Source organism: Hyaena hyaena, unplaced genomic scaffold (genome assembly GCF_003009895.1).
Source record: "Hyaena hyaena isolate Hyena2069 unplaced genomic scaffold, ASM300989v1 scaffold_923, whole genome shotgun sequence".
Lineage (NCBI taxonomy): Eukaryota > Metazoa > Chordata > Mammalia > Carnivora > Hyaenidae > Hyaena > Hyaena hyaena.
The window spans coordinates 596965-608345 of NW_024081556.1; the positions used below are offsets into that span (position 1 = coordinate 596965).

At 37.9% G+C, this 11381-nt stretch overlaps 1 long non-coding RNA gene across 1 annotated transcript; it reads right to left on the reverse strand.

Moving 5' to 3' along the window:
- Positions 1–10471: 10471 nt before the first annotated feature.
- On the reverse strand, positions 10472–11053 carry LOC120222909. The gene is made up of 2 exons (XR_005526139.1): positions 10942–11053; positions 10472–10831 (listed from the first exon to the last, which is right to left on the reverse strand). It is a non-coding gene; the product is annotated as an uncharacterized LOC120222909 (long non-coding RNA).
- Between the last annotated feature and the right edge of the window lie 328 nt (positions 11054–11381).

The window sequence follows — 11381 nt, forward strand, 5'->3', positions numbered from 1 at the left end:
TTAATACAACCCATGTTGAATCCCCTCCTCCTACCTATAAATAAACTATTTTCAGAATAAATAAGAACCAGCCTGGATATACTAAGCTCTGCTAGGAAGACTGCGAGAGAAGAATATCATAAGCATAATGTATATGCTTCTTATTCCAAAATATTTGGCATAATCTGGCATATTTCTGGTAAGGGAGGATTAGCATGTGTTTCTTCTCTCTCTCTCTCTCATGCACACACACACAATTCAATTGTATGTATGTATAACAAATAAATAAATGAATGAATAAATAAATCCTTCAAAGTACTATTACTGTCACTTCAGTATGAGCCAGCAGTATGCAGATTTACTAATAGATGCCCTTATCCAAATCCAGTCATTTTTCCTATATCTAACCATTGACAAATTTTAATGATTTTACCTCTAAATGTCTTTTGGATACTCTTTCTGCATTTTCACTAATGCCACAATTCTCACTTACATAGCTTCCTAACTTGTTTCTTCATGTCCTTTCTTACCTTCCTCAAATTGTTCTTCATACCAAATGGAGAATGAAAGGTTGAAAATGTAAGTCTGAGTGGAGTGCCTTGGTGTCTCAGCCATGTAGGCATCAATTTAGGGGGTTATCTCACATTTTGTGGTCTGGAGACCTGCATGGGATATCAGCACATATCCCACTTCGGATCCTCTGTTCCCCTCTCCCTGTGCACCTCCCCTGCTTGTGCTCTCTCTCAAAAATAAATAAAACATTAAAAAAAAAAACCACACACATAAATCTGAGTGACTTATTTCTCTGTGTTCAATCCTTTAATCAATGTTGCTATTGAGTTGAGATAAAGACCCACTGATTTTCATCCTAATCTTTACCAACAAATTCATCAATTGTCACTGACTCTTTTGTTCTTTTCATTCCATGAAGCTTTTCTTTCTTTTTCTAGAATGTGTGCTGTCCCCTCCTGCCTCAGTATCTTTGTGCACTCTGTTTCCCTTGCCTAGAATGATTGCCAGTCTCTTATTGTCCTTCAGATCTCTGCTCATATGTCACTTCTTAGGTAAGTGTTCCCTGTCCTCTCACAGCAGGTCTCCGATCTTGCTTCTCCCAGCGCCTGCACCTCTCATAACATCATATCTTAACCATCTGAGACATTTGACACATTTGCAGTTATAATTAAGTAGTGGCTAGCTGTTAATTAGCTATCATTACCAATAGAGGCAATCATCCCAAGGGCAGGGATTATTCCTATTACTAATCTCTCAAATGTCTTATGTCTTATATGGAGTATGTGCTTAGTAATTATGTATTAAATACATCAGTGACTAGTTCATTTCTGGGAGTTAAAAGCCTTTTGTTCTCACGCGGAAGATGATCAGATATTCATCCTTGTAACCATAGAGTTTGGCCAAGGAGATATTCAGTGAATGTTTATTCATTTGAACTGAACAGATAGATTTTTTTTTTTTTTTTGGTATCTACACTGGAAAGTTAAAGTATAGAATACTTTCAATAATTATGGCAACAAAGGACTGTGACAAACTGACACAAAGTCAATAGAAAACAGACATAAAGATTGGAGATTCTGGAGACCATGTCACATGAGAAATGTCTGAAGGAACTAAGGTGTTTGGTCCAGAAAAGAGAGGACTCCAGCTGGGTTGTAATATAAATATATGTTACACAGCTATTAAACTATATATGACACCAGTGGCTATAATTAATACCAGTATGTGGAATCTATCACATTGTAAATTTCAACCAACTCCTTCACTAAATATCTATTAAGCACTTACAATTTGCCTTGCACTATTTAGGCAAAAGTATATAGTAATGGAGTTATAGACCAATGAAGAGAGCAAATAAAGAGGAATTAAAAATTTAAAATTAGCAAGTACTATAAAACAGACAAATAATTATCTTGAAAAAGAATATAAGAGAAATGACCATAAATTGGGTGGTTTAATAAAGGAAGCTTCCTTAGAGAGAGAACTTTCAAAATGTAATCTGAGGCATGAGAAAACGGCAGCCAATGAAAGTTATCCCAGTAGCAGGAGAAGAGAAGTCCATTCCTTGCATAGGTTGGCTGTATAGAAGGAAAAAAATTGCTGTTTTTCAGACACAGAAAGAAGATTAATGTAGTCTGAGCATCATAAAGAAACAGAAGGGTAGTTTTGGACGAAAGGGAAACAGGAATCCGATGACGTAGGGCATTGCAAGTCATGATTAAGGGGCTGGATTCATTATATGTGCCACGAGTAATAAAATGAAAAACATTTTCAACATTTTTTGAAAGTACATGTTTTTGCCTTGAGCAAAACTGATTGGAAGTAAATTAACAAAGAATATTTGATACCAGATAGGATGTTATTACTTTGGCCTAGGCAAAACCCACATGCTTTGGAAAGGAAAGATAGCAGTGAAAAAGAAAAGAATATTTGATTTGAGATATATATGTTTGAGCTGTGTTATAGGTTTAATTGTGCTGCCTCCCAATTCATACATTGATCTCTACCTTTAGTATATTAGAATGTGATTGCCTTTGGAGTTAAAGCCTTAAAAAAGGCAATTAAGTCAAATGAAGTGTGGGCCCCAATCCAATCTGACTGATGATGCCCGTATTAACAAAATGGAAATTGGGACATACAGAGACACCAGACGTAGAGCAGGCATTGCGGGACCACCATGAGAAGAAATAGCAAGAGTGTGGCCATCTGCAAGCCATGGAAAGATCTCAGAGAAAATCATTCATTCTGTCATGTTGATCATAGGCCTGTAGTTTCCAGAACTGTGAGAAAATAAATGTCTGATGTTTAAGCCACCCCGGCTATGATATTTTGTTATGAGGACCTAGCAAATGAATACAAAGTGGAGGAGACAATACTTATCAAAGGATTGAGTGTAGGAGTGATTTTAAAAAAATGCAGCAGCAAGCAAAACTCCCATGTTTGCACGATAAAGAACTGTGTGGATAGTGGTGCCATTTCCTGTGATGGGAAGACTGAGGAAGAATACATTTCTCTGGAGTAGTCAGTTTTGTTTTGATTACCTAAAATCTGAGATGACTGTGAGACATTTTTAGTAGAGATATCAATTAGACAATTTACTACATAAAAATATAGAGCTCAAAAGAGATTTACTAGCTAAAGAAATATATGTGTGTGCCTGTGTGTTTGTATGTAAGAATTATGCACATATACATTCATTTTTGTTATTTATGTATGTATATGTTTAATTCCAGTATAGCTAATACAGAGTTATATTAGCTTCAGGTATACAATATAGTGATTCAACAATTTTATGCATTATTCACTGCTCATAATGATAAGTATACTCTTTAATCTCCTTCAGTGAATCCTCCCACCTACTTCCCTTCTGGTAATTTGTTTTCCAGAGTATAGAGTCTGTCTTTTGGTTTGTCTCTTTTTTAATTTGTTCATTTGTATTGTTTCTTAAATTCCATATATAAGTGAAATTATATGGTATTTTTTTCCTCTAACTTATTTCACTTAGCTTATACTCTCTACCTCCATCCATGTCATTGCAAATGGTAAGATATTATTCCTTTTTATGGCTGAATAATATTCCATTTCCAAAGAAGACATACAGATGGCTAACAGACACATGAAAAGGGGCTCAGCATTATTCATCAGGGAAATGCAAATCAAAACTACAATGAGATATATCACCTCACAGCTGTCAGAATGGCTAAAATAAAAAACATAAGAAACAACAAGTGTTGGCAAGGATGTGGAGAAAAAGAAATCCTTTGGCACTGTTGGTAACAAAACAAACTTGTGTATCCACTATGGAAAACACTATGGAGGATATTCAAAAAATTAAAAATAGAATTACCATAGAATCCAGTAATTTCACTACTGGGTATTTATCCCATGAATATGAAAACACAAATTCAAAAAGATATATTCACCCCAAGTTTATTGTATTGCAGCATTATTTATAATAGTCAAATTATGGAAGCAATCAAAGTGTTCATGGATAGATGAATGAATAAAGAAGATGTGGTATGTGTTATATATGTGTGTGGGTATATATGTATGTGTATCACATATGTATTATATATATATAATGGAATATTACTTAGCCATATATACATTTTTCTAGTGACACATGGTACTAGAGGATACATTAGATCACTAAAGGAGAGATGGGAGAGAAATTAGGGAATTAGATCTAACACTTATCATTAAGGAACTGGCATTTCAAGGTCATATAGAAGAAAACCAGCTGGAGACTGGAAAGTCACTGCTAGAATGGTATGATAAAACATAAATCAAAATGGAAAGAAGTGATTTTAAAAATGTAAAGCATAACAAGCAAAAGGTGCTAAAGTTGGAGTAAAATGAAAAAAAGAAATTTATCTATCAACTTGGTAACATAAAGGACTTTAATGACCTTGGCCAGAACTTTTTTAGTAGAACATTGAGGGTGAAAGCCAAATTAGAATGAACTGAGAAATGAGATGGAAATGAGGAAATGAAGTGAAGTGAGAGGCTACTTTTTGAAGATTAGTTATGAAGAGGAAATGGGAAATAGGGATTGTTATTAAAATTGTTTTAGGATGGCCATAATACTTTAAAATATCTGTATATTGATAGAAATGATCCAGGAGACAGGAAAAAAATTTTGGTGTGTAAGAGGATCAGTAGAAGTAAGATCTGAGATACTTATAGAAGGGGATGGCTTTTGAGATATGAGAAGTATCTCCCTAGAGACTAGAAGAAAGGAGAAAATGGGAGAAGACACAGGTTTAATGAATTTCTATGTAAGATGAGGGGGTTCCTATATGATCACATCTGTTTTATCAATGAAGGATAAAGAAAGCTATCAGTTAGAATTGAAGAATTGGAGGAAACCTTTAAGTTTTAATGATCAAATAAAAATTATAAAATATTCATAGGATATAATAGGAGAGTTAGCTTATAATTGAAAGTTATGAGTTACAGCCTATGTGGTGAGGCCATTTGAACTTGGTGATTATGAATGCATAGGGACCTCAGATCGCCTAAGGGTGTGAATTTCTTCACCACTGTTCTGCTTCATGGGTGCTGGCTCAGAGACAGCAGTTGTACAATACAGTATGTTTGGTAATTCAGCCATGAAAATGTAAAGAGAAAGCTAAAGGTTATAAGTAAATTATTGTAATAATGGGCATGGAATCCATGGGGGTATGCATTAGCTATCTATTGCTGCATACCAAGTTATCCCCAAACATAGCAATTGGAAATAGTAAACATTTGGTATCATATGGTTCCTATAGATCAGGAAGCCACGAGAGGCTTAGCTGAGTAGTTCTCATTCAAGTTCTCTCCAAAGCTACTCCCAAGATATTGGCCAGGACATCTCAAGACTTGACTGGGGAAACTTCTGCTTCTGAGGTCACTCATACAGCTATTGACAAGCCTTGGAAGATTTGCTTCTAATCAAACTCCCATGGGTTTGGCTGTCTCCATAAGGCTGTCCCACAGCAGGACAAGTGGCATATCTCAGAGTGAATGCTTATATGGAAGCTGAAAGATGAGAGACAATCATTTTATACCCTAAACTTGGAAGTGATATCCTATCACTGCTGCCTACTCACTAGAAGCAAGTTTCTAAATCTAGCTCACACTCAAGAGGAGATGGTTACACAGAGGTGTGAATGACAGGAAGTAGGGATCATTGGAGGACATGTGAGAGGCTGCCTACCACAGGGTAAGAGAAGGGAAGAAACAGTAGGAGAAGAAATTAGTTGGAATGGATTAAAGATCTGAATGTTGTAGAAGACTTTGCTCCATATGGTTATTGAGGATGCGAGTTTACAAAAGTAGAAGTTTTTAAGTACAGAAATGGAACATTAAATTCGAAATATTGGAAGTGGAACAGTCATTGTTTATGACCTCTTTAGTTAAAGACTAAAGGAAAATGTGGTTGAGTTGGTATGAAGGAAAATACAGAAATGGAACTGAAAAGATAGTGTGACATATAAGCCATCTACATGGATGCTGAAAACATGAGAAGACTGGATATTGGATGGGCTAAGTTAGCAGTTAAAGGACTGCATGAATAAAAAGTAAAATTTGAAGTCAGTAAAAAGACAGCAAAAAGGAAGAGGTGAGGCTGCCAAAGGGAAATTACATAACCTCCAAGAATAAAAGGGGTATAAAAGTGAGATTAGAAGTAAATATTTGAGGGCGCCTCAGTCGGTTAAGCGTCCGACTTCGTCTCAGGTCATGATCTCATGGGTTGTGGGTTCAAGCCTCGCATCGGGCTCTGTGCTGACAGCTAGCTCAGAGCCTAGAGCCTGTTTCAGATTCTCCGTCTCTCTGACCCACCCCTTCTCTCGCTGTCCTCTCTCTCCCAGAAATAAATAAAAACATTAAGAAGATTTAAAAAAAAGTAAATATTTGAAACCAGCAATGGAGAGCAAAGACACTGATCCCATCTACCCATAAATCCTAGTTAATCAGTTTGGAAGAAGCATGCATGTAACTGGCTTCCACTTGGCATGGTTGCAAGAGATGCCATGACTTCACAAAATAGCAGTTTTCAGTCAACAGAAAGTACAAAGAGAACATTCTGCATAAAGGTGTGTTGAAATAGAAGAGCAAGGAGATCTAGATGGCAAAGAGGAATAATCTGGCAAAAAGAAAAATAATGGGTCAGGATTGGTAAGGAACAGAGCTGGAGAGACACAAGAGTTCAGAAATAATAGGTAGTCAATTGACCTCAATCTCTGGTGTTGACTAAGGTGCTGGTACTCACAACGTTAGTTCTTGTCATCAGTATTGGTAGGGTTGGAACTCAATCTGAGGGAAAAGAATGATCACAATGAGGGAAGAAAAGAATGTAATAGGTTGTCTTTACACTGGCAGATGGCAGCAAGGAAGTAAGGGCGAAGCCAGTAAAACTATGGAGATCTTAAAAGTGATGGTAGAAAAGAACATTTCCAATATTTGGCTGGGGCAGTTTTGATTCATAGGATTTTGTGGCATTTTTTTTTCTCATTGTTTCCATGTCTTGTGAGACACCTTGTTTAATTTAGAAAATACCAAGAAGAACCATAGAAACTACTTGTTCATGCCCTTCCTTTCCTCTGAGGAAACTGGAGTCCAGAGACTTGGACTATAGCTTCTTGCCTATAACCAGGTATATAATCAGTGTCAGCTTCAGGGGTAAAAATGAAGAATCTTTATTTATAGTTCATTTGAAATCCTAGAAATTAAAGATAATGGCATAAATACAGCAACTTCATATAAAAAATAGATAAAAATAACTGACAAGGTAAGAATTTGGGGTAAATTCACATTTAACTGCAAACATGTATTTTGAGCTTTTAAAGTCCATATTTTCCAAGACACTTCTATAACACACAAATGTGACCTCATGTGGTACCTACCCATGGCATTTCCTGAATCACAAATGAAGCTTTTGGAATTGATGGTCAAAAACTTTTTACCTATGTGTTTCACATATGTTATTGTAGAGGAAAATAATGGTAAAAATGTAAACTTGATGCAAATGAGTTCTTTGGTAAAAAGTATCCTGGCTGTGCCTGGCATGGGGCAAGTTTGGACTAAGTAGCCGAGGATAACTAGCAGTTCATATATCCCTTTGCTCTACTCTACCCTTCTACTTTTTAGTACTTTTGTCATGCATCTTCTATTTAGGGATGGCCAATTAGAAAATGGCCTTTTTTCCCCCTTTTCTTTTAGATAGAGAACTGAGAAGAACCAGCGTAGGTCCTGAGAAACTTCATTTTTTAATATGAAGAAGAAAGAAGAAGAGAGGAAGAGAAGGAGGAGGAGAAAGAATAAGGAGAAGTTCTTTCAGTTCATAGTAAATATGCTAATTTTAAGCATAAAGTAAGTACTCTCCCATTTAATCATGTAATATTTTGATAATTTTATTAACATAAAATAAAGCATTAGTTGATTAGAGTAAATAATAAGATAGTTGAAGTTCATATTTCTGAAGTTGTTACATTAATTTCCTTTTATTATGGAATTAGTGGTTGTGAAAAGTCTTTGTGTATATGTGTATGCGTGTGTATGTGTGTATTGGAGACATTAAGCATTGAAAAATTAGAGCATATTGAAAAAGAATAATCCACCAACTTATTTGTGCTTAAAGCCTTACTGAAGAAAATTATAAAACTTAGAAGTGGTAATAGAGTAATACCACAAGGAACATGAGAGAAAGGGTTAAGGGAGAAGAAAACCATTTCTAAAGCTAAGTAAGCATATTTAAAACATATTCTTATCGTTTGAGTCTGAGAATTGTGCAAGTGATACTGAATCTTAAAATTCACTAAAATTTACTAAACAGTAAAAAAATAAAAGCCAATAGAAGTAAAACAGAGAATTTATTTCTTAGATTTCTTAGAAATCTCATTTCTCTTAAGTAATCTTTAAAAATATATAATTAAGAGATACATTTTAAAGATTTACATGCCTGGCCCAATTAAAATACAAGATGATATTTGATGTGTTAATACTGGTTTCTCAATGGTCCTTTCAAAAGTTGGGAAGGAAACTTATATGAAAATTAGTTTATGTAATTAATCTGGTAGTTTTGGGGTGAGAACACTTTATATGAAAGAGAAATATAAAGGAGTATAGGGAAGCCATCCTCCCAAATACATATATAATAACAGAAATATATGTTAATGTATTATATATATGTGTGTGTACACACTTAAATATAATGTATGCATACATAAATGCATGTACATATGTTTGTTAAATATGAATATGTGTTTGTATGCATACAGACATACACAGATACAAAGATTAGTGAGAAGCAAGTGGAGGCGAATAATTATAATGTGAAATGGTGATTTTTAAAATGTATTAAAGCATAAAAACAGCCCAATCTCAATAGGGAGGAAAGGACACAGAGAGCCTAGAGTGTGTAAACTGCTGCCCTTTTTATTGTTGGGTCAATGTGTCAGAGGTGCTTTCACTTGGAACATAGTGCAGACGTGAATCAGGGTGGCTCTTCCTTGGGTCTGCCTTTGGAATTGTGCTCTTGTGAGGGTCTAGAGACCAGATTCTCCATATATGGTTCTTTTTGTGATTCTTGATTATGACCCCCTGAGGAAGTCAGACCAGCCTGGGGTTACTGGAGATGGTGTCTTGCTTGGCATATTTATCATCCACAAATCATCTGCTATAAATATACCTCAGCAGGATCATCATCAGGCTGGCTCAGTAGCCTGCAATTTATGAAGGTTATGGGAAACAGTGTGAAGGGTGAAGTGCTTTATTAAGGGTGGCTTTCTCCCTGACCCAGCCCTGTGTTCTACTTGAATATAAATGACCCTGGGAATGTGTGCTCCTTTCCATTTAGGATTAAGTCTTTTTAAATTATCCCTTTCAGCTGTTATTCTTATGTCACTATGTCATGACTTCAAGATTTTCTAAGAAACATCAGAATCACAGTGTTCAAAGATAATGTGAGTAATTACTAGATGCAAGATAGCTATATATCTGAAACTCTTTTATTGTTTTATTTTTATATACAAATCATGCAAAACATTCTTTTTACCATATATTAGCATCTGTCATTAATCTCTATTTTTGCTTGTTACAAAACAACAGAACTGACCAAAATGTCTTGCAAGTATCATAATTATAATCTCTATGGAAGTTGAAATAAAGGAAATGCGATTCTCCTTTGTATTGCTGAACATTTGTTTTTAAAAGAAAATATGTTTGCTTAAGACACAATGTTTCGGATTACATCCTAGACATAAACCTCATTTTCCTTTTGCCTTCCCTTAAAAGAATAAAAAATATTGTAATGAACCAAAATGATACAAAACGAAAACGCCACACAGGCTGCTCTCTCAGCCAGTGAATGTTCCTGGAACACGGTTAAAGCTTGTTGGATGGGGAATGATTAACTGTTTCCCTTACAGGGTATTATTCTGAACACTTGTCCTAGAAGAGAGCGCCTTGAAGAGGGTCACCCTATTAATATGTATTAAGAAGGGCCAATTTTAATATTTCAAACAACTCCAGTGAATAAAGATCATTGGCACCTTTCTATTTTCACTATGGTCATCTTTTAAAATAATGTTCTTGGCTCTCCATCTGCCCCAGGGGAGAGGAACAACAACAAGAAGAAAAATGCAGAAAGAGTACGGAGAGAAGATGGAAATTTGTTTTATTCAACTTCACCTGCCGCTCAAGCCACTCACCCTTAGGAAGGCTCCGGCACTTCATCGGAATTACCCATTCTGGTCTCCCCCACCGAATCACCACACTATTTTGCCACTTGTTTTGCAAACCACCAACTGCGTTTACAAGTGGAAACATAACCAGTAGTCGAATGACCTTTTGCAGCATTGTATCTGAAGCTAGTTCGTCAAACACTTGTCAGCCAGCTGTCCAGGGGGCCAAATAAATAAAGGTGGGGAGTGGTGGAAATTCATCGTTTTGTTGCTGCTAAGTCGAGAATCTGGAAGCCTTTCCTCCCCCTTTCCCTCGTTTTTTTTTTTTTTTTCCTTCCTACCCCTGTCCACAAACCTGTTACTAGGGAAACTTAAAAGAATCAGATACATTAAAACAAAAGTTTAGATCCCACACCCATGATCCCACTGCCGAGCAGAAAGCAATGCAAGATGCCCAACCTCGGTCGCCGCACCGCGGTCCTGACAAAGCCTGTATGTAGCCAGAACAAACAAGATGTTAATTGCAGCCTCGCTGAGAAAAACTAGTATTGTTCCAGCTGGAGACACGCAGCATTTCGGGAACTGAGCTGTGCCCCGTCCGCTGAGGACTGGATCCATTCATCTGAATCTCAGCGGTGAAATGACAGCTCTTCGGGTGCGACAGGTCCGCGCTGAAAGAGAGAGAGAGACGATCAAGTCCAATATTTACTTCCCACCCCTCAGAGTCGCCTTCCAGTCTTCCGCACCCCCCTCGCTTCGTCTCCCAGTGAGTTTCTCTTACAGTTGGTCGCCGCCAGCCCCAGCGGTGGGAACTGAGGATGCGAAAACCTCCCAGACGCAGAAAATACCGCTTTCGGGACGTGCTTGGTTTTGAGTAGCCGTGACGTGCAGGCTCACCGCGGCCCTGGCTGGAGCACCGCGCAGCCCCCCTCCCGCCCACCTCTCTCCCGCCCTCCCGCCGGGCCTCCCTCCTTTCCCACCCCGCCGCTCCCCTCCTCGTCTCTCTCTCACACACACACCCGCCCGCGCCCACGGGACGCAGAACTACGGGAAGGCACAGCTGCCGCGCGGCGCTCGTCGGGCCTCAGGCCGGCCGCCCGGCGCACCGTACTTGTGCGGGCGCGGGGACGCGCGCGCGCACGAGCACGCGGGAGACCGGCGCGCGCGCGCGCGCCCCCGGGGACGCGCACCCCCTCCTTGGCGCGCGCCCCGGGGAGAGCG